Here is a 22,298-nt window from a genome sequence, read left to right on the forward strand (position 1 = left end):
CTGCACCGCAACAACTCCAAACGCCAACATCCTGCCTGGGGGGAAGCCCGTGGCACCTGGAAAAAAACAAAATAACAAAGTGACTCTTCTGCCAGGCAGTGCTCACCAGCCCTACAACATCCAGCTCCGATCCACTCACCTGAAAGTCTCAGCCACGCCTGGGAAAGGCCCACAGCAGACCTGAAAAAGCAGAGCAAAAGGCATCACCAAGAGGCAGCCCAACACCACCCACACCACAATAAAATCAGACCCAACAAGCTCCCCCGCTCACCTGCTCAGGCTCTTCTCAGCACTCAGCTGCTTCTCTCCACAACTTCCCGCAAAACCTGCAAGCACAGAGAGAAATCACACACTCAGGCAATGCCCGCAACACCGCAGCCCATCCACATCAGGCATTCGCTCCCACACCTTTTCCTGCTCCGCTCTCCCATCCCGACTGCTGGGCTATGGCTCCCCACACCGAGGTCCACCACACACCTGTAAAACAGGAACGGTGCCGGGCGACGGGGATGGCGCCGACGAGGTGAAAGCCCTACGCCGGGCTCTACGTCCGCTCCCGGACTGACGCTCACCTCACCCTGCTCCTCCTGGATGCGAGCGACCTGCTCCCCGCAAGGCTCCACACCTACAAGCACAAAGCAAAAATTAACCAGGCAACCCACTGACCGCAACACTCTCCTTCCAACACCAAATCTCTAGCTCACCTTCTTGGGGCATGCCCCTTTCTTCCTCCAGCTCCCTTGGGCCCACTCAGAACACTGCTCTGCATCTGCAAAAAACAACAAAACAAAACAACATAAAGTGGAGCACACGGACATTGACAAATCACCATTCCGGTCCATCACCGACACACTCTGCACACCACCGTTCCTAACACCCACAAGCAAGGCAGCTCCAAACACACACAGACAGACAAAAAAAAAAGAAAAAAACATTAGACACAAACATGAAGGAAAGCCCTATGCAAAAAGAACTATTCCAATGCATTCCACATGGTATCCGATGACACCACAACCCTACGGCTCTGATGCTCTGGACGAGCCCAGAAAAGACTAAGATGTCAACGCCCGGGATGGAAAGCGGCCGGCAAAGCGAAGAACGGCGACGCGGAAGAGGCCGGCGACGAAGACCCGAGGCCGTGATGACGCAGGGAAGAAAACCCTGAAAGGGCACCGGTAAGACGCAAAACAAGAGCGGCCTCGGAACGAGAGCGGCCGACGAGGCCTCGACGGTGGCCGCAAAGATCGATGGGCACGATGCCAAGCCGGAGGCACGGACCGTCCCCTTCGGCTGCCTGCACGGGACGAGACACCATCCGTGGGTGCGATGCTGATGAGTCAAGTGAGCAAAAGACTACAGAGGCCTACAATGCTAGCGCTCCACAGTGTAGGCCGTGCTCCTTGAGCGCAAAGAGCAAGGGCGACATCGAGACCTGAGCAAAAGATAGCACAGCTACAACACACACCACATAGACTACGCAACAACACAGACACAGGCTGGAGCTGCCCTGCCTACCGCACCCTCGCTTTCTGCCATGCGCACCTCACCACCTCTGCCTCACACATACCCCGCTCATCCAGAACAGCCCTCCGCTCTACACTGAACATCAGCGTGCACGCACACACAGAGTGAAGACACCCCCGATACCCTTTGCCCCTCAACTTAACTGTTCAAACGCTGGGCATCACCATCGGTCCTCAAGAGCCATCCTCAATGGCAGCCGCATCCGCGCTGATCTCCCTTCGGTCACCGCAGTTGCCTTTATCACCTGCCAAACCAGAGCACAAGCAGTGACCCCCCCTTGCCAGTCAGCTCCAGCCACATCTGCGAGAGCACCCTCCTCCAAACCACCATTGTCATCGCACTCACCTGTACTATGCCAAAGCCACGCTCCAGCACTGTGGCTGTGAGGCTGCCCGTGGCATCTGGAAAAAGCAAAACAACAAAATTACTCTTCTCCTAGGCACTGCGGACCAGCCCTGCAACAACGGCCACACCATTATACTCACCCATTCTACCTCACCTCAAATCCTCAGCCATGCCTGGGAAAGGCCCGCACCGTACCTGAAAAAGCAGAGCAAAACACATCACCGACAAGCAGCCCAGCAGCACCCTACCGCACAATAAAACTCAGGCCAGACGAGCTCCCCTTCTCACCTGCTCGGGCTCCTTGTTGCCGCTCAGCTTCTCCTCTCCAAAACTTCCTGTAATGCCTGCAAAACCAGAGAGAAGACCACACCTTGAGGTCATGCCAAAAACCACACCCCATGCACAACATTACCTCGCTACAATACCTTTACCTGCTCCGCTCTCCCGTCCCGACTGCCAGGCTACGGCTCCCCACGCCGAGGTCCGCCACACACCTGTAAAACAGGAACGGCGCCGGGCGACGGGGACGGCGGCGAGGAGGCGACGGCCCTACGCCGGGCTCTACGTCCTCGCCCTGACGCTCACCTCGCCCTGCTCCTCCTGGATGCGAGCGACCTGCTCCCCGCAAGGCTCCACGCCTACAAGCGCACAGCAAAAATTAACCGGACAACCCACTGACCGCAACACTCTCCTTCCAACACCAAATCTCTAGCTCACCTTCTTGGGGCATGCCCCTTCCTTCCTCCAGCTCCCTGGGGCCCACTCGGAACACTGCTCTGCATCTGCAAAAAGCAACATAAACTGGAGCATGCAGACACTGACCGATCGCCATTCCGGGCCATCGCTGCCACGCTCCATATGCTACCATTGCTAATAACCACAGGCAAAGCAGCTCCGGCCCCCCACACACAGACAAGCATTAGACACAAAACAAACACGCATAGGTACAAGCATCAGACACAAACATGCAGGAAAGCCCTACGCAAAAAGAACTATTCCCACGCATAACATGCTGCCAGCCAGAAAGCCCTACGATGCCATGACCGAGCGGCTCTGATGCTCCGCACGAGCCCAGAAAAGAGTCAAACGCCGCTGCCCGGGATGGAAAGCGGCCCGCAAAGCCGGGACGACCGATGCCGAAGCACCTGGCCGGGAAGACCCGAGGCTGCGGCGATACAGGAAAGAACCCTGAAAGGCTGCCAAGAAGATGAAAAACAAGAGCAGAACCACAAGAGGGGCAGGCAAAAAGGCCTCGATGACGGCCCCGAAGATGAGCGGCCGCAAATGGCCGCGATGCAAAGCCGGAACGACGGACCGCCCCTTTCGGCTGCCCGTACGGGACGAGACGCGATCCGCTGGAGCGATGCCGATGACTGAGGCCGGGCAAAAGACGGCGGATGCCTGCCGCGATGGCGCTGTGGAGCGTGCGCTGTGCTCCTTGAGCACAAAGAGCAAGAGATAGCACAGCTACAACACACACCACATAGACTACACAACAACACAGACAGCCTGGAGCTGCCCTGCCTGACACCCACCCTCACTTTCTGCCATGCGCACCCTACCGCCTCCGCCTCACACACCACTCATCCAGAGCAGCCCTCCCTCCACACTACACTGAATATCAGCACACATGCACGTATGCACAGAATGAAGACAACCCGAACACCCTTTGCCCCTCACCTTAGCTTTTCCAGGGCTGGGGCCGAGGAGGGGGGCAGGCGGGTCACTGTTGGTCCTTAAGAGGCGTCGCTCAATGGAAGCCGCATCCTCTCTGATCTTCCTTCACTCACCTTCATCATCTGCCAAAACAGAGCGCGAGCGGTCAGCCCCCGTGCCGGGCACCTCCACGCTCATCCGCAAGAGCGCGCCTCCCCGAACCGCCATTGTCGCTCCGCTCACCGGCGCTGCCCCAAAGCGATACTCCCCCATCCTGACTGACAGTAATCCCATGGCACCTGCAAAAAAAAACCCAACAAAATTATTCTTCTGCTAGGCAGTGTGGACTAGCCCTACAACAACTGACACGCCATTATACTCACCCATTCTACCTCACCTCAAATCCTCAGGCATGCCTGGAAAAGGCCCGCACGGTATCTGAAAAAGCAAACAGGACAGCCCCAGAAGCCACGGTAGGAGTCAGAAGCAGAGCCGCAAAAGAGCAGATGGCAGTGGGTTCGCAGGCACGGATGTAAGAAAAGAGATGCCGGGAGAGACTGCAAATTGGTTCCTGCCGGTCCCGAGAAGTCCAGCAGTTGTTTTCCTCTCTCAGCGCTGAGGCTTGCGCAAGAAAAGAGGTGAATTCGTTAGCTTGGGGGAAGTTGCTTTTCGACCCCTTCAGACACATGAACTTACTCACGGTTGCGCTTGGTTTCCAAAGAGGTGACTTCCTTTCTCATCATATTGCACTTCCAGTCAGGAAGAATGCTCGCTTTGCTCTTCACACTCTTCACGTAAAGTCTAGACTCTTCGGTAACTCTGCATACTACAAAAAAACCTTACTCGCTCCCTCTTGGAACAGGGCTGACAATAGTTCTGAGGAGCAGCGGAACATCCGGCGAGCAAGCCGGAAACCAGAGTAGCTGATGACAACGTTATCTCACAGGCATCCGCATTACTGGACATACGGCACGCAAGCACTACGTAGAGCGGAAACGTAGATGGAAATGTTTGCCGGGGACCCCTGTTCTGTCCTTTTCTCTGCAGTCCAGCTGAGGGACAAACAATTCTTCGAGTCTCATCATCTTCAAAGAGCCGAGCGATGAAGCTGGGTCCCTTCCGCAATAAACACAGAAACGCAAGAAAACAATACCGATGGTTAACAGAAGATACGACTGCAGACTCGGAAGCCCTCTTCCGCCCCCCAACGCCCCGTGCCGAGATACCGACGCAAAACCGAAACTGCCTGCTTTAAAAGGTTTTCTGGCAGGCTTACGGCTCCACCTTCAGCCATCCCGTTGCTCTGACCTTAAGGAACAGGATTTGCATCTCCAAATGCAGCAATAACTCTTCCTGGATAGCTTTGCTTCTTCAAATGCTGCTATTCACCGACGCAACTCTGGAGCACTAACCCCAAAGGACAGCAAACGCAGAATGAACTCCCTGCCACCAGGCCCTCGGTTTATGTACCCCTAGCCCCGCCCACTGCCCTACCCACAAGCCCCGGGAAGGGGAGGGGCAAAGCACTGCCAGCCATAAATACAGAGGGCTAGGTAAGAGCAAGGCTTTTGCTTCCACTCTGTAGCTAGGCGGCAGAGCACAGAAAGGCTAAACAGACCTCTTGGATAAAATGGACCATCTTCTTTGTTACTAAGACTTCATATACTGTATCCATAATATCAGGAGGTCTGGTATGAAATTCTATTACCCTAACTAGCACTAGCCTTTACGCTGAAAACTAGAAATCAGTTCTGCTTAGGCTTAGAAAGAAAACTACAAGACTCCACATAACCTATAAAGGGAAGGCTACACCACACTGCTCTAATTGGTTCAGACCTGCATTTCGTACAGCTGTTGTAGGAAGACAGCATTTCCTCTAGGGCAAACCAAGATATCTAAATAACCCCCCCGGAACAACGCTGCTTCTGTAATGTGAGTACTTCCAAACAGGGGTATTTCGTATATACTACCTAGACTGCTTAGAAAAAGGGGCCAGTGGGTGGAATGGAGAGTTCCCCACGGGAATACTACCTCTGTATGCCTAAGTGGAGGACTCGCACGAGGAGGGAAGAGGGATGCTAAGAGGGCGGGAGAACCCAGGCAGGGCTCTGTGATGCAACAAAGGCTTCCAGAAGCAGTTATGAATGGATGACAGTGGTCATGCAAGGACTAAAGGGCCAAAACAGAGCTCGGGCACAAAAGGAAGGCTGACAGAGTAGTCCAGAGTAAAATAAAGGGATTCCTCAGAGTTCTACAGGACCAACAGAGGTCTATACAGCACAACAAAGCTCTAAAGAGGAATCCAGAGCAGATTAGATATCACTTATGCAGACTAGACAGCAACTAAAATAAGGCAGAAGAGAACAAGTAAAACCTTCAAATGGGTTCAGAAGAAAACACGGGTACTCGGGCACCTAAACGATGAAAAGAGCACTCTAGGACATAACAGAGGACTCAGGAAAAATTCTGAGACCACTAAAAAATTCCTAAAGGAAAAAGAGATCCAAAAGACAGCTCTAAGGAACAAGGAAGGACAAAAGAGTAGTCCAGAGGCCACTAGAGAGGTGCGAAGCGGCCCGCATGGCCAAAAAATGACTCTGGAGAACAAGGAAAAAATCTGAAGGGCTTCTGAGGAAACTAGAAAATTGCAAAGGGGGCTGTGCAGCCAGATGACAACTTGGGTGCAGAACAAGCACCACACCCCAGGAGTGGTTCTGAGCAGACCACAGGGCTCCCAGGGGGACTAAATGGCAAAAAAACCAAAACCGGCTAACATGACCAACCTCAGGAGATGCTCTGAGAGGACAGGAAGGCTCTTATAGTATGCAGATGACCAAAAGAGGACTCTGTGATACAACAAAGGCCTCCAGAAGGGTTCTGAGTGCACTATAGGGGTCCTAAGGGAACGGGAGATCCAAACCACAGCTTTCGATGATGACAAAGGCCTTCACAGGCCTGCTGAACAGACTACAGGGCTGCTAAGGAGTCTGGAGTACCAAGACAGCTCTGCAGGGGAAAAACAAAAGGGCAAAAGATGAGACCAAAACAGAATACAGGGCTACTAAGTGTGGTAGAAGGACAAAAGAGGACTCCACACCATGAAGAAAACCTCAAGAGGAATTATGAGTAGTCTACCAGGATCCTGAAACGCTGTAGATATCCAAAATATATATCTTAGGCAAAATGAAAGCTCATAGAACACTCCATACTACAATAGAAGGGTACTAAGATGTCTACATGGCCCAGAAATGACTCTGCGGAAAAAGTGAAAAATCTGGAGGGGTTGCGAGGAGACTAGAGGGTGTCTAAGGGGCCTATGGGAACCAAAACAGAGCTTGAGGGACAAATGATGTGGAAAACAGGGCTCTACAGTGCACTAGAGTGGTGCTAGGGGGTCTACATAGTCCAGAAATGCCTCTGGGAAGAAGGGAGAAATCTGGAGGGGTTGCGAGGAGACTAGAGGGTGTCTAAGCGGTCTGGGGGAGCAGAAGAGAGCTGGGGGGCCCCACTGTGTGGAAAAGAGGGGTCCAGAGCGCACTAGAGGGGTGCTAAGGCGTCTACATGGTCCAGAAATGCCTCTGGGGAAGAAGGGAGAAATCTGGAGGGGTTGCGAGGAGACTAGAGCATGTGTAAGTGGTCAGGGGGGCCAGAAGAGAGCTGGGGAGCGCAATTCTGTGGAAAAGAAGGATCCAAAGCACACTAGAGGAGTGCTAAGGCGTCTACACTGTCAAGAAATGCCTCTGGGGAAGAAGGGAGCAATCTGGAGGGGTTGCGAGGAGACTACAGGGTGTCTAAGGGGTCTGGGGAAACAGAAGAGTTCTCGGGGGCCACATTCTGTGCAAAAGAGGGGTCCAGAACGCACTAGAGGGGTGCTAAGGCGTCTACATGGTCCAGAAATGCCTGTGAGGAAAAAGGGAGAAATCCGCAGGGGTTACGAGGAGACTAGAGAGTGTCTAAGGGGGCTGGGGGGCCAGAAGAGAGCTGGGGGGCCCCATTCTGTGCAAAAGAGTGGTCCAGAGCACACTACAGGGATGCTAAGGCATCTACATGGTCCAGAAATGGCTCTGGGGAAGAAGGGAGAAATGTGGAGGGGTTGCGAGGAGACTAGAGGGTGTCTAAGGGATCTGGAGAACAGAAGAGTTCTCGGAGACCCCATTCTGTGGAAAAGAGGTGTCCAGAGCGCACTAGAGGGGTGCTAAGGCATCTACAGGGTCCAGAAATGCCTCTGGGGAAGAAGGGAGAAATCTGCAGGGGTTGCGAGGAGACTAGAGGGTGTCTAAGGGGTCTGGGGGGCCAGAAGACAGCTGGGGGCCCCATTCTGTGGAAAAGAGGGGTCCAGAGCACACTAGAGGGGTGCTAAGGCATCTACAGGGTCCAGAAATGCCTCTGGGGAAGAAGGGAGAAATCTGGAGGGGTTGCGAGGAGACTAGAGGGTGTCTAAGCGGTCTGGGGGGCCAGAAGAGAGCTGGGGGGCCGCATTCTGTGGAAAACAGGGGTCCAGACCGCACTGGAGGGGTGCTAAGGCGTCTACATGGTCCAGAAATGCCTCTGGGGAAGAAGGGAGAAATCTGGAGGGGTTGCGAGGAGACTAGAGGGTGTCTAAGGGGTCTGGGGGGCTAGAAGAGAGCTGGGGGTCCCACTTCTGTGGAAAAAAGGATCCAGATTACACTAGAGAGATGCTAAGGCATCTACACTGTCAAGAAATGGCTCTCGGGAAGAAGGGAGAAATCTGGAGGGGTTGCGAGGAGACTAGAGGGTGTCTAAGGGGCCTGGGGGACCAGAAGAGAGCTGGGGGGCCCCATTCTGTGGAAAAGAGGGGTCCAGAGCACACTAGAGGGGTGCTAAGGCATCTACACTGTCAACAAATGCCTCTGGGGAAGAAAGGAGCAAACCGGAGGGGTTGCGAGGAGACTAGAGAGTGTCTAAGGAGTCTGGGGGCCACAACAGAGGTGGGGGGGCCCATTCTGTGGAACAGAGGTGTCCAGAGCGCACTAGAGGGGTGCTAATGCAACTACATACTCCAGAAATGTCTCTGGGGAAGAAGGGAGAAATCTAGAGAGGTTCCAAAGAGACTAGAGGGTGTCTAAGGGATCTGGGGGGCCCAAAGAGAGCTGAGAGGCCCAATTCTATGGAAAAAAGGGGTCCAGAGCGCACTATAGGGGTGCTAATCCATCTACATGGTCAAGAAATGTCCCTGGGAAGAAAGGGAGATATCTAGAGGGGTTTCGAGCAGACTAGAGAGTATCTAAGGCGTCGGGGAGCCTGAAGAAACCTGGAGGCCCCATTGTGTGGAAAAGAGGGGTCCACACCACACTACACGGGTACTAAGGCGTCTACATGGTCCAGAAATGCCTCTGGGGAAGAAAGGAAAAATCTGGAAGGGTGATGAGGAGACTAGAGAATGTCTAATGGGTCTGGGGGCCAAAAGAGAGCTGGGGGTCCCGTTCTGTGGGAAAGAGGGGTCCAGAGCGCACAAGAGGGGTGCTAAGGCGTCTACATGGTGCAAAAATGGCTCTGGGGAAGAAGGGAGAAATCTGCAGGGGTGTGAGAAGACTAGAGGGTGTCTAAGGGGTCTAGGGAGCCAGAAAAGAACTGGAGGCCCCATTATGTGGAAAAGAAGGGTCCAGAGTGCACTAGAGGGCTGCTAAGGCGTCTACATGGTCCAGAAATGTCCCTGGAAAAAAGGGACAGATCTGGAGAGCTTGCGAGGAGACTACAGGATGTCTAACGGTTCCGGGGGGCGAGAAGAAATCTAGGGGGCCCCATTGTGTGGAAAAGAGGGATCCAGAGCACACTAGAGGGGTGCTAAGGGGTCTACACTGTCAAGAAATGCCTGTGGGGAAGAAGGGAGAAATCTGGAGGGGTTGCAAGGAGACTAGAGGGTGTCTAAGGGGTCTGGGGGGCCAGAAGAGAGCTGGGGGGCCGCATTCTGTGGAAAACAGGGGTCCAGAGCGCACTAGAGGGGTGCTAAGGCGTCTACATGGTCCAGAAATGCCTCTGGGGAAGAAGGGAGAAATCTGGAGGGGTTGCGAGGAGACTAGAGAGTGTCTAAGGGGTCTGGGGAACAGAAGAGTTCTGGGGGGCCCAATTGTGTGGAAAACAGGGGTCCAGAGCGCACTAGAGGGGTGCTAAGGCATCTACATGGTCAAGAAATGCCTTTGGGGAAGAAGGGAGAAATCTGAAGGGGTTGCAAGGAGACTAGAGGGTGTGTAAGGGGGCTGGGGGGCCCAAAGATATCTGCGGGGCTCCATTCTGTCAAAAAGAGGGGTCCAGAGCGCACTAGAGGGCTGCTAAGGCATCTACACTGTCAACAAATGCCTCTGGGGAAGAAGGGAGCAATCTGGAGGGGTTGCAAGGAGACCAGAGGGTGTGTAAAGGGTCTGGGGAACAGAAGAGTTCTGGGGGGCCCCATTCTGTGGAAAAGAGGGAGCCAGAGGGCACCAGAGGAGTGCTAAAGCGTCTACCATGGTCCAGAAATGCCTCTGGGGAAGAAGGGAGCAATCTGGAGGGGTTTCGAGGAGACTAGAGGGTGTGTAAGGGGTCTGGGGAACAGAAGAGTTCTGGGGGGCCCCATTCTGTGGAAAAGAGGGAGCCAAAGGGCACCAGAGGAGTGCTAAAGCGTCTACCATGGTCCAGAAAGGCCTCTGGGGAAGAAGGGAGAAATCTGGAGAGGTTGCGAGGAGACTAGAACATGTGTAAGGGGTTTGGGGAACAGAAGATTTCCTGGGGGCCCCATTCTGTGGAAAAGAGGGAGCCAGAGGGCACCGGAGGAGTGCTAACTCATCTACATGGTCCAGAAATGCCTCTGGGGAAGAAGGGAGAAATCTGGAGGGGTTGCGAGGAGACTACAGGGTGTCTAAGGGACCTGGGGAACAGAAGAGTTCTCAGGATCCCAATTCTGTGGAAAAGAGGGGTCCAGAGCGCACTAGAGGGGTGCTAAGGCATCTACAGGGTCCAGAAATGCCTCTAGGGAAGAAGGGAGAAATCTGGAGGGGTTGCGAGGAGACTAGAGCGTGTGTAAGTGGTCAGGGGGGCCAGAAGAGAGCTGGGGGGCGCAAGTCTGTGGAAAAGAAGGATCCAAAGCACACTAGAGGAGTGCTAAGGCATCTACACTGTCAAGAAATGCCTCTGGAGAAGAAAGGAGAAATCTGGAGGGGTTGCGAGGATACTACAGGGTGTCTAAGGGGTCTGGGGAAACGGAAGAGTTCTCGGGGGCCACATTCTGTGCAAAAGAGGGGACCAGAACGCACTAGAGGGGTGCTAAGGCATCTACATGGTCCAGAAATGCCTGTGAGGAAAAAGGGAGAAATCCGCAGGGGTTACGAGGAGACTAGAGAGTGTCTAAGGGGGCTGGGGGGCCAGAAGAGAGCTGGGGGGCCCCATTCTGTGCAAAAGAGGGGTCCAGAGCACACTAGAGGGGTGCTAACGCATCTGCAGGGTCAAGAAACACCTCTGGAGAAGAAGAGAGAAATCTGGAGGGGTTGCGAGGAGACTAGAGGATGTCTAAGGAGTCTGGGGGGCTAGAAGAAAGCTGGGGGGCCCCATTCTGTGGAAAAAAGGGGTCCAGAGTACACTAGAGGGCTGCTAAGGCGTCTACACTGTCAACAAATGCCTTTGGGGAAGAAAGGAGCAATCCAGAGGGGTTGCGAGGAGACTAGAGGGTGTCTAAGGGGTCTGGGGGCCACAACAGAGGTGGGGGGGCCCATTCTGTGGAACAGAGGTGTCCAGAGCGCACTAGAGGGGTGCTAATGCGACTACATAGTCCAGAAATGTCTCTGGGGAAGAAGGGAGAAATCTAGAGAGGTTCCAGAGAGACTAGAGGGTGTCTAAGGGATCTGGGGGGCCCAAAGAGAGCTGAGGGGCCCAATTCTATGGAAAAAAAGGGGTCCAGAGCGCACTATAGGGGTGCTAATCCATCTACATGGTCAAGAAAAGTCCCTGGGAAGAAAGGGAGATATCTAGAGGGGTTTCGAGCAGACTAGAGAGTATCTAAGGCGTCGGGGAGCCTGAAGAAACCTGGGGGCCCCATTGTGTAGAAAAGAGGGGTCCACACCACACTACACGGGTACTAAGGCATCTACATGGTCCAGAAATGCCTCTGGGGAAGAAGGGAAAAATCTGGAAGGGTTATGAGGAGACTAGAGAATGTCTAATGGGTCTGGGGGCCAAAAGAGAGCTGGGGGTCCCGTTCTGTGGGAAAGAGGGGTCCAGAGCGCACAAGAGGGGTGCTAAGGTGTCTACATGGTCCAAAAATGGCTCTGGGGAAGAAGGGAGAAATCTGCAGGGGTGTGAGAAGACTAGAGGGTGTCTAAGGGGTCTAGGGGGCCAGAAAAGAACTGGAGGCCCCATTATGTGGAAAAGAAGGGTCCAGAGTGCACTAGAGGGCTGCTAAGGCGTCTACATGGTCCAGAAATGTCCCTGGAAAAAAGGGACAGATCTGGAGGGATTGCGAGGAGACTACAGGATGTCTAACGGTTCTGGGGGGCGAGAAGAGATCTAGGGGGCCCCATTGTGTGGAAAAGGGGGATCCAGGGCACACTAGAGGAGTGCTAAGGGGTCTACACTGTCAAGAAATGCCTGCGGGGAAAAAGGGAGAAATCTGGAGGGGTTGCGAGGAGACTAGAGGGTGTCTAACAGGTCTGGGGGGCCAGAAAAGAGCTGGGGGGCCCCATTCTATGGAAAAGAAGGGTCCAGAGTGCACTAGAGGGGTGCTAAGGCATCTACATTGTCCAGAAATGCCTCTAGGGAAGAAGGGAGCAATCTGCAGGGGTTGCGAGGAGACTAGAGGGTGTCTAAGGGATCTGGGGGGCCCCATTCTGTGGAAAAGAGGGGTCCAGAGCGCACTAGAGGGGTGCTAAGGCGTCTACATGGTCCAGAAATGCCTCTGGGGAAGAAGGGAGAAATCTGGAGGGGTTGCGAGGAGACTAGAGAGTGTCTAAGGGGTCTGGGGAACAGAAGAGTTCTGGGGGGCCCAATTGTGTGGAAAACAGGGGTCCAGAGCGCACTACAGGGGTGCTAAGGCGTCTACATGGTCCAGAAATGCCTCTGGGGAAGAAGGGAGAAATCTGGAGAGGTTGCGAGGAGACTAGAGGGTGTGTAAAGGGTCTGGGGAACAGAAGAGTTCTGGGGGGCCCCATTCTGTGGAAAAGAGGGAGCCAGAGGGCACCAGAGGAGTGCTAAAGCGTCTACCATGGTCCAGAAATGCCTCTGGGGAAGAAGGGAGAAATCTGGAGGGGTTGCGAGGAGACTAGAACGTGTGTAAGGGGTCTGGGGAACAGAAGAGTTCTGGGGGGCCCCATTCTGTGGAAAAGAGGGAGCCAGAGGGCACCAAAGGAGTGCTAAAGCGTCTACCATGGTCCAGAAATGCCTCTGGGGAAGAAGGGAAAAATCTGGAGAGGTTGCGAGGAGACTAGAGGGTGTGTAAGGGGTGTGGGGGAGCAGAAGAGTTCTGGGGGGCCCCATTCTGTGGAAAAGAGGGAGCCAGAGGGCACCAGAGGAGTGCTAAAGCGTCTACCATGGTCCAGAAATGCCTCTGGGGAAGAAGGGAGAAATCTGGAGGAGTTGCGAGGACACTAGAAGGTGTCTAAGGGGTGTGGGGGAGCAGAAGAGTTCTGGGGGGCCCCATTCTGTGGAAAAGAGGGGTCCAGAGTGCACTGCAGGGGTGCTAAGTCGTCTACATGGTCCAGAAAGGCCTCTGGGGAAGAAGGGAGAAATCTGGAGGGGTTGCGAGGAGACTAAAGAGTGTCTAAGCGACCTGGGGAACAGAAGAGTTCTCGGGGGCCCAATTCTGTGGAAAAGAGGGGTCCAGAGCGCACTAGAGGGGTGCTAAGGCATCTACATGGTCCAGAAATGCCTCTGGGGAAGAAGGGAGCAATCTGGAGGGGTTGCAAGGAGACTGGAGGGTGTCTAACGGGTCTGGGGGAGCAGAAGAGCGCTGAGGGCCACATTCGGTGGAAAAGAGGGGTCCAGAGTGCAATAGAGGCGTCCTAACTCATCTACATGGTCAAGCAATGTCTCTGGGGAAGAAGGGAGAAATCTGGATGGGTTGCAAGGAGACTAGAGGGTGTGTAGACGGACTGCGGGGCCAGAAGAGAGCTGGGGGGCCCCATTCTGTGGAAAAGAGGGGTCCAGAGCACACTAGAGGAGTGCTAAGGCATCTACAGGGTCCAGAAATGCCTCTGGGGAAGAAGGGAGAAATCTGCAGGGGTTGCGAGGAGACTAGAGGGTGTCTAAGGGGTCTGGGGGGCCAGAAGAGAGCTGGGGGCCCCCTTCTGTGGAAAAGAGGGGTCCAGAGCGCACTAGAGGGCTGCTAAGGCATCTACATGGTCCAGAAATGGCTCTGAGGAAGAAGGGAGAAATCTGGAGGGGTTGCGAGGAAACTAGAGGATGTCTAAGGGGTATGGAGATTGCAAAGATATCTGGGGGGCCCAATTGTGTGGAAAAGAGGGGTCCAGAGCGCACTAGAGGGGTGCTAAGTCATCTATACTGTCAAGAACTGTCGCTGGGAAGAAAGGAAGAGATCTAGAGGGGTTTCGAGCAGACTAGAGGGTGTTTGAGGGGTCTGGCAGCCCGAACAGATTTGGGGGGACCCATTGTGTGGAGAAGAGGGATCCAGAGCACAATAGAGGGGTGCTAAGGCGTCTACATGGTCCAGAAATGCCTCTGCGGAAGAAGGGAGCAATCTGTAGGGGTTGCGAGGAGACTGGGGGTCGTCTAAGGGCTCTGGGGGGCCAGAAGAGAGCTGGGGGGCCCCATTCGGTGGAAAAATTGGGTCCGGAGTGCACTAGAGAGGTGTTAAGGCATCTACATGGTGCAGAAATGCCTCTGGGGAAGAAGGGAGAAATCTGGAGGGGTTGCGAGGAGACTAGAGGGTGTCTAAGGGGTCTGGAAATTCCAAAGATATCTGGGGGGCCCAATTCTGTGGAAAAGAGGGGTCAAGAGCACAGTAGAGGGGTACTAAGGCGTCTACATGATCCAGAAATGCCTCTGGGGAAGAAGGGAGAAATCTGGAGGGGTTGCAAGGAGACTAGAGAGTGTCTAAGGGGTCTGGGGAACAGAAGAGTTCTCGGGGGCCCAATTGTGTGGAAAAGAGGGGTCCAGAGCGCACTAGAGGGGTGCTAAGGCATCTACAGTGTGAAGAAACGCCCCTGGGGAAGAAGGGAAGAATCTGGAGGGGTTGTGAGGAGACTAGAGGGAGTCTAAGGGGTCTGGGGAACAGAAGAGAGCTGGGGGGCCCCATTGTGTGGAAAAGAGGGATCCAGAGCGCACTAGAGGGGTGCTAAGGCATCTACAGTGTCAAGAAATGCCTCTGGGGAAGAAGGGAGCAATCTGGAGGGGTTTCAAGGAGACTAGAGGGTGTGTAAGGGGTCTGGGGAACAGAAGAGTTCTGGGGGGCCCCATTCTGTGGAAAAGAGGGAGCCAGAGGGCACCGGAGGAGTGCTAAAGCGTCTACCATGGTCCAGAAATGCCTCTGGGGAAGAAGGGAGAAATCTGGAGGGGTTGGAAGGAGACTAGACGGTGTCTAAGGGGTCTGGAGATTCCAAAGATATCTCTAGGGCCCCATTGTGTGGTAAAGAGGGGTCCAGAGCGCACTAGAGGGGTGCTAAGGCATCTACGGGGTCCAGAAATGTCTCTGGGAAGAAAGGGAGAGATCTACAGGGGTTCTGAGGAGACTAGAGAGTGTCTAAAGGGTCTGGGGAACAGAAGAGTGCTGGGGGGCCCCGTTCTGTGGAAAAGAGGGGTCCAGAGCACACTAGAGGGGTGCTAAGGCATCTACAGGATCAAGAAATGCCTCTGGGGAAGAAGGGAGCAATCTGAAGGGGTTGCGAGGAGACTACGGGGTGTATAAGGGGTCTGGGGGGCCAGAGGAGAGCTGGGGTCCCCATTCTGTGGAAAAATTGGGTCCGGAGTGCACTAGAGAGGTGTTAATGCATCTACATGGTGCAGAAATGCCTCTGGGGAAGAAGGGAGAAATCTGGAGGGGTTGCGAGGATATTAGAGGGTGTCTAAGGGGCCTGGGGGCCCATAAATAGCTGCAGGGCCCCATTGTGTGGAAAAGAGGGGTCCAGAGCACAGTAGAGGGGTGCTAAGGCGTCTACATGGTCCAGAAATGCCTCTGGGGAAGAAGGGAGAGATCTGTAGGGGTTGCGAGGAGACTAGAGGGTGTCTAAGGGGTCTGGAGATTCCAAAGATATCTGGGGGGCCACATTCTGTGGAAAAGAGGGGTCCAGAGCACACTAGAGGGGTGCTAAGGCATCTACATGGTCCAGAAATGCCTCTGGGGAAGAAGGGAGAAATCTGCAGGGGTTGCAAGGAGACTAGAGCGTTTCTAAGGGCTCTGGAGATTCCAAAGATATCTGCAGGGCCCCATTGTGTGGTAAAGACGGGTCCAGAGCGCACTAGAGGGGTGCTAAGGCATCTACGGGGTCCAGAAATGTCTCTGGGAAGAAAGGGAGAGATCTAGAGGGGTTCTGAGGAGACTAGAGAGTGTCTAAGGGGTCTGGGGGCCAGAAGAGTGCTGGGGGGCCCCGTTCTGTGGAAAAGAGGGGTCCAGAGTGCACTAGAGGGGTGCTAAGGCATCAACATGGTCCATAAATGCCTCTGGGGAAGAAGGGAGAAATTGGAGGAGTTGTGAGGAGACTAGAGGGTGTCTAAGGGGTCTGGAGATTCCAAAGATATCTGGGGGACCCCATTGTGTGGTAAAGAGGGGTCCAGAGCGCAGTAGAGTGGTGTTAAGGCATCTACATGGTCCAGAAATGCCTCTGGGGAAGAAGGCAGAAATCTGGAGGGGTTGCAAGGAGACTAGAGGGTGACTAAGGGGTCTGGGGGGCCAGAAGAGAGCTCAGGGGCCCCATTCTGTGGAAAAGAGGGGTCCAGAGTGCACTAGAGGGGTGCTAAGGCGTCTACATGGTCCAGAAATGCCTCTGGGGAAAAAGGGAGAAATCTGGAGGAGTTGCGAGGACACTAGAGGGTGTCTAAGGGATCTGGAGATTCCAAAGATATCTGGGGGGGCCCAATTGTGTGGAAAACAGGGGTCCAGAGCGCACTAGAGCGGTGCTAAGGCATCTACATGGTCCAGAAATGCCTCTGGGGAAGAAGGGAGAAATCTGGAGGGGTTGCGAGGAGACTAGAGGGTGTCTAAGGGGTCTCGGGGGCCACAAGAGAGCTGGGGAGCTCCACTGTGTGGAAAAGAGGGGTGCAGAGTGCACTAGAGGACTGCTACATCATCTACGCTGTCCAGAAATGCCTCTGGGGAAGAAGGGAGAAATCTGGAGGGGTTGCGAGGAGACTAGAGGGTGTCTAAGGGGTCTGGGGGGCCAGAAGAGAGCTGGGGGGCCCCATTCTGTGGAAAACAGGGGTCCAGAGCGCACTGGAGGGGTGCTAAGGCATCTATGTGGTCCAGAAATGCCTCTGGGGAAGACGGGAGAAATCTGGAGGGGTTGCGAGGAGACCAGAGGGTGTCTAAGGGGTCTGGGGGGCCAGAAGACAGCTAGGGGTCCCCATTCTGTGGAAAAGAGGGGTCCAGAGAGCACTAGAGGGGTGCTAAGGCATCTACAGGATCAAGAAATGCCTCTGGGGAAGAAGGGAGCAATCTGCAGGGGTTGCGAGGAGACTGGAGGGTGTCTAACGGGTCTGGGGGAGCAGAAGAGCGCTGAGGGCCCCATTCTGTGGAAAAGAGGGGTCCAGAGTGCACTAGAGGGGTGCTAATGCGTCTACATGGTCCAGAAATGCCTCTGGGGAAGAAGGGAGAAATTGGAGGAGTTGTGAGGAGACTAGAGGGTGTCTAAGGGGTCTGGAGATTCCAAAGATATCTGGGGGACCCCATTGTGTGGTAAAGAGGGGTCCAGAGCGCAGTAGAGTGGTGTTAAGGCATCTACATGGTCCAGAAATGCCTCTGGGGAAGAAGGCAGAAATCTGGAGGGGTTGCAAGGAGACTAGAGGGTGACTAAGGGGTCTGGGGGGCCAGAAGAGAGCTCAGGGGCCCCATTCTGTGGAAAAGAGGGGTCCAGAGTGCACTAGAGGGGTGCTAAGGCGTCTACATGGTCCAGAAATGCCTCTGGGGAAAAAGGGAGAAATCTGGAGGAGTTGCGAGGACACTAGAGGGTGTCTAAGGGATCTGGAGATTCCAAAGATATCTGGGGGGGCCCAATTCTGTGGAAAACAGGGGTCCAGAGCGCACTAGAGCGGTGCTAAGGCATCTACAGGGTCCAGAAATGCCTCTGGGGAAGAAGGGAGAAATCTGGAGGGGTTGCGAGGAGACTAGAGGGTGTCTAAGGGGTCTCGGGGGCCACAAGAGAGCTGGGGAGCTCCACTGTGTGGAAAAGAGGGGTGCAGAGTGCACTAGAGGACTGCTACATCATCTACGCTGTCCAGAAATGCCTCTGGGGAAGAAGGGAGAAATCTGGAGGGGTTGCGAGGAGACTAGAGGGTGTCTAAGGGGTCTGGGGGGCCAGAAGAGAGCTGGGGGGCCCCATTCTGTGGAAAACAGGGGTCCAGAGCGCACTGGAGGGGTGCTAAGGCATCTATGTGGTCCAGAAATGCCTCTGGGGAAGACGGGAGAAATCTGGAGGGGTTGCGAGGAGACCAGAGGGTGTCTAAGGGGTCTGGGGGGCCAGAAGACAGCTAGGGGTCCCCATTCTGTGGAAAAGAGGGGTCCAGAGAGCACTAGAGGGGTGCTAAGGCATCTACAGGATCAAGAAATGCCTCTGGGGAAGAAGGGAGCAATCTGCAGGGGTTGCGAGGAGACTGGAGGGTGTCTAACGGGTCTGGGGGAGCAGAAGAGCGCTGAGGGCCCCATTCTGTGGAAAAGAGGGGTCCAGAGTGCACTAGAGGGGTGCTAATGCGTCTACATGGTCCAGAAATGCCTCTGGGGAAGAAGGGAGAAATCTGCAGGGGTTGCAAGGAGACTAGAGCGTTTCTAAGGGGTCTGGAGATTCCAAAGATATCTGGGGGGCCCCATTGTGTGGAAAAGAGGGGTCCAGAGGACACTAGAGGGGTGCTAAGGCATCTACATGGTCCAGAAATGCCTCTGGGGAAGAAGGGAGAAATCTGCAGGGGTTGCAAGGAGACTAGAGCGTTTCTAAGGGGTCTGGAGATTCCAAAGATATCTGCAGGGCCCCATTGTGTGGTAAAGACGGGTCCAGAGCGCACTAGAGGGGTGCTAAGGCATCTACGGGGTCCAGAAATGTCTCTGGGAAGAAAGGGAGAGATCTAGAGGGGTTCTGAGGAGACTAGAGAGTGTCTAAGGGGTCTGGGGGCCAGAAGAGTGCTGGGGGGCCCCGTTCTGTGGAAAAGAGGGGTCCAGAGTGCACTAGAGGGGTGCTAAGGCATCAACATGGTCCATAAATGCCTCTGGGGAAGAAGGGAGAAATTGGAGGAGTTGTGAGGAGACTAGAGGGTGTCTAAGGGGTCTGGAGATTCCAAAGATATCTGGGGGACCCCATTGTGTGGTAAAGAGGGGTCCAGAGCGCAGTAGAGTGGTGTTAAGGCATCTACATGGTCCAGAAATGCCTCTGGGGAAGAAGGCAGAAATCTGGAGGGGTTGCAAGGAGACTAGAGGGTGACTAAGGGGTCTGGGGGGCCAGAAGAGAGCTCAGGGGCCCCATTCTGTGGAAAAGAGGGGTCCAGAGTGCACTAGAGGGGTGCTAAGGCGTCTACATGGTCCAGAAATGCCTCTGGGGAAAAAGGGAGAAATCTGGAGAAGTTGCGAGGACACTAGAGGGTGTCTAAGGGATCTGGAGATTCCAAAGATATCTGGGGGGGCCCAATTCTGTGGAAAACAGGGGTCCAGAGCGCACTAGAGCGGTGCTAAGGCATCTACATGGTCCAGAAATGCCTCTGGGGAAGAAGGGAGAAATCTGGAGGGGTTGCAAGGAGACTAGAGGGTGACTAAGGGGTCTGGGGAACAGAAGAGTTCTGGGGGACCCCATTCTGTGGAAAAGAGGGAGCCAGAGGGCACCAGAGGAGTGCTAAAGCGTCTACCATGGTCCAGAAAGGCCTCTGGGGAAGAAGGGAGAAATCTGGAGGGGTTGCGAGGAGACTAGAGGGTGACTAAGGGGTCTGGGGAACAGAAGAGTTCTGGGGGGCCCCATTCTGTGGAAAAGAGGGAGCCAAAGGGCACCAGAGGAGTGCTAAAGCGTCTACCATGGTCCAGAAAGGCCTCTGGGGAAGAAGGGAGAAATCTGGAGAGGTTGCGAGGAGACTAGAACATGTGTAAGGGGTTTGGGGAACAGAAGATTTCCTGGGGGCCCCATTCTGTGGAAAAGAGGGAGCCAGAGGGCACCGGAGGAGTGCTAACTCATCTACATGGTCCAGAAATGCCTCTGGGGAAGAAGGGAGAAATCTGGAGGGGTTGCGAGGAGACTACAGGGTGTCTAAGGGACCTGGGGAACAGAAGAGTTCTCAGGATCCCAATTCTGTGGAAAAGAGGGGTCCAGAGCGCACTAGAGGGGTGCTAAGGCATCTACAGGGTCCAGAAATGCCTCTAGGGAAGAAGGGAGAAATCTGGAGGGGTTGCGAGGAGACTAGAGCGTGTGTAAGTGGTCAGGGGGGCCAGAAGAGAGCTGGGGGGCGCAAGTCTGTGGAAAAGAAGGATCCAAAGCACACTAGAGGAGTGCTAAGGCGTCTACACTGTCAAGAAATGCCTCTGGAGAAGAAAGGAGAAATCTGGAGGGGTTGCGAGGATACTACAGGGTGTCTAAGGGGTCTGGGGAAACGGAAGAGTTCTCGGGGGCCACATTCTGTGCAAAAGAGGGGACCAGAACGCACTAGAGGGGTGCTAAGGCATCTACATGGTCCAGAAATGCCTGTGAGGAAAAAGGGAGAAATCCGCAGGGGTTACGAGGAGACTAGAGAGTGTCTAAGGGGGCTGGGGGGCCAGAAGAGAGCTGGGGGGCCCCATTCTGTGCAAAAGAGGGGTCCAGAGCACACTAGAGGGGTGCTAACGCATCTGCAGGGTCAAGAAACACCTCTGGAGAAGAAGAGAGAAATCTGGAGGGGTTGCGAGGAGACTAGAGGATGTCTAAGGAGTCTGGGGGGCTAGAAGAAAGCTGGGGGGCCCCATTCTGTGGAAAAAAGGGGTCCAGAGTACACTAGAGGGCTGCTAAGGCGTCTACACTGTCAACAAATGCCTTTGGGGAAGAAAGGAGCAATCCAGAGGGGTTGCGAGGAGACTAGAGGGTGTCTAAGGGGTCTGGGGGCCACAACAGAGGTGGGGGGGCCCATTCTGTGGAACAGAGGTGTCCAGAGCGCACTAGAGGGGTGCTAATGCGACTACATAGTCCAGAAATGTCTCTGGGGAAGAAGGGAGAAATCTAGAGAGGTTCCAGAGAGACTAGAGGGTGTCTAAGGGATCTGGGGGGCCCAAAGAGAGCTGAGGGGCCCAATTCTATGGAAAAAAGGGGTCCAGAGCGCACTATAGGGGTGCTAATCCATCTACATGGTCAAGAAAAGTCCCTGGGAAGAAAGGGAGATATCTAGAGGGGTTTCGAGCAGACTAGAGAGTATCTAAGGCGTCGGGGAGCCTGAAGAAACCTGGGGGCCCCATTGTGTAGAAAAGAGGGGTCCACACCACACTACACGGGTACTAAGGCATCTACATGGTCCAGAAATGCCTCTGGGGAAGAAGGGAAAAATCTGGAAGGGTTATGAGGAGACTAGAGAATGTCTAATGGGTCTGGGGGCCAAAAGAGAGCTGGGGGTCCCGTTCTGTGGGAAAGAGGGGTCCAGAGCGCACAAGAGGGGTGCTAAGGTGTCTACATGGTCCAAAAATGGCTCTGGGGAAGAAGGGAGAAATCTGCAGGGGTGTGAGAAGACTAGAGGGTGTCTAAGGGGTCTAGGGGGCCAGAAAAGAACTGGAGGCCCCATTATGTGGAAAAGAAGGGTCCAGAGTGCACTAGAGGGCTGCTAAGGCGTCTACATGGTCCAGAAATGTCCCTGGAAAAAAGGGACAGATCTGGAGGGATTGCGAGGAGACTACAGGATGTCTAACGGTTCTGGGGGGCGAGAAGAGATCTAGGGGGCCCCATTGTGTGGAAAAGGGGGATCCAGGGCACACTAGAGGAGTGCTAAGGGGTCTACACTGTCAAGAAATGCCTGCGGGGAAAAAGGGAGAAATCTGGAGGGGTTGCGAGGAGACTAGAGGGTGTCTAACAGGTCTGGGGGGCCAGAAAAGAGCTGGGGGGCCCCATTCTATGGAAAAGAAGGGTCCAGAGTGCACTAGAGGGGTGCTAAGGCATCTACATTGTCCAGAAATGCCTCTAGGGAAGAAGGGAGCAATCTGCAGGGGTTGCGAGGAGACTAGAGGGTGTCTAAGGGATCTGGGGGGCCCCATTCTGTGGAAAAGAGGGGTCCAGAGCGCACTAGAGGGGTGCTAAGGCGTCTACATGGTCCAGAAATGCCTCTGGGGAAGAAGGGAGAAATCTGGAGGGGTTGCGAGGAGACTAGAGAGTGTCTAAGGGGTCTGGGGAACAGAAGAGTTCTGGGGGGCCCAATTGTGTGGAAAACAGGGGTCCAGAGCGCACTACAGGGGTGCTAAGGCGTCTACATGGTCCAGAAATGCCTCTGGGGAAGAAGGGAGAAATCTGGAGAGGTTGCGAGGAGACTAGAGGGTGTGTAAAGGGTCTGGGGAACAGAAGAGTTCTGGGGGGCCCCATTCTGTGGAAAAGAGGGAGCCAGAGGGCACCAGAGGAGTGCTAAAGCGTCTACCATGGTCCAGAAATGCCTCTGGGGAAGAAGTGAGAAATCTGGAGGGGTTGCGAGGAGACTAGAACGTG

Source organism: Dromaius novaehollandiae, chromosome 21, assembly GCF_036370855.1.
Source record: "Dromaius novaehollandiae isolate bDroNov1 chromosome 21, bDroNov1.hap1, whole genome shotgun sequence".
NCBI lineage: Eukaryota > Metazoa > Chordata > Aves > Casuariiformes > Dromaiidae > Dromaius > Dromaius novaehollandiae.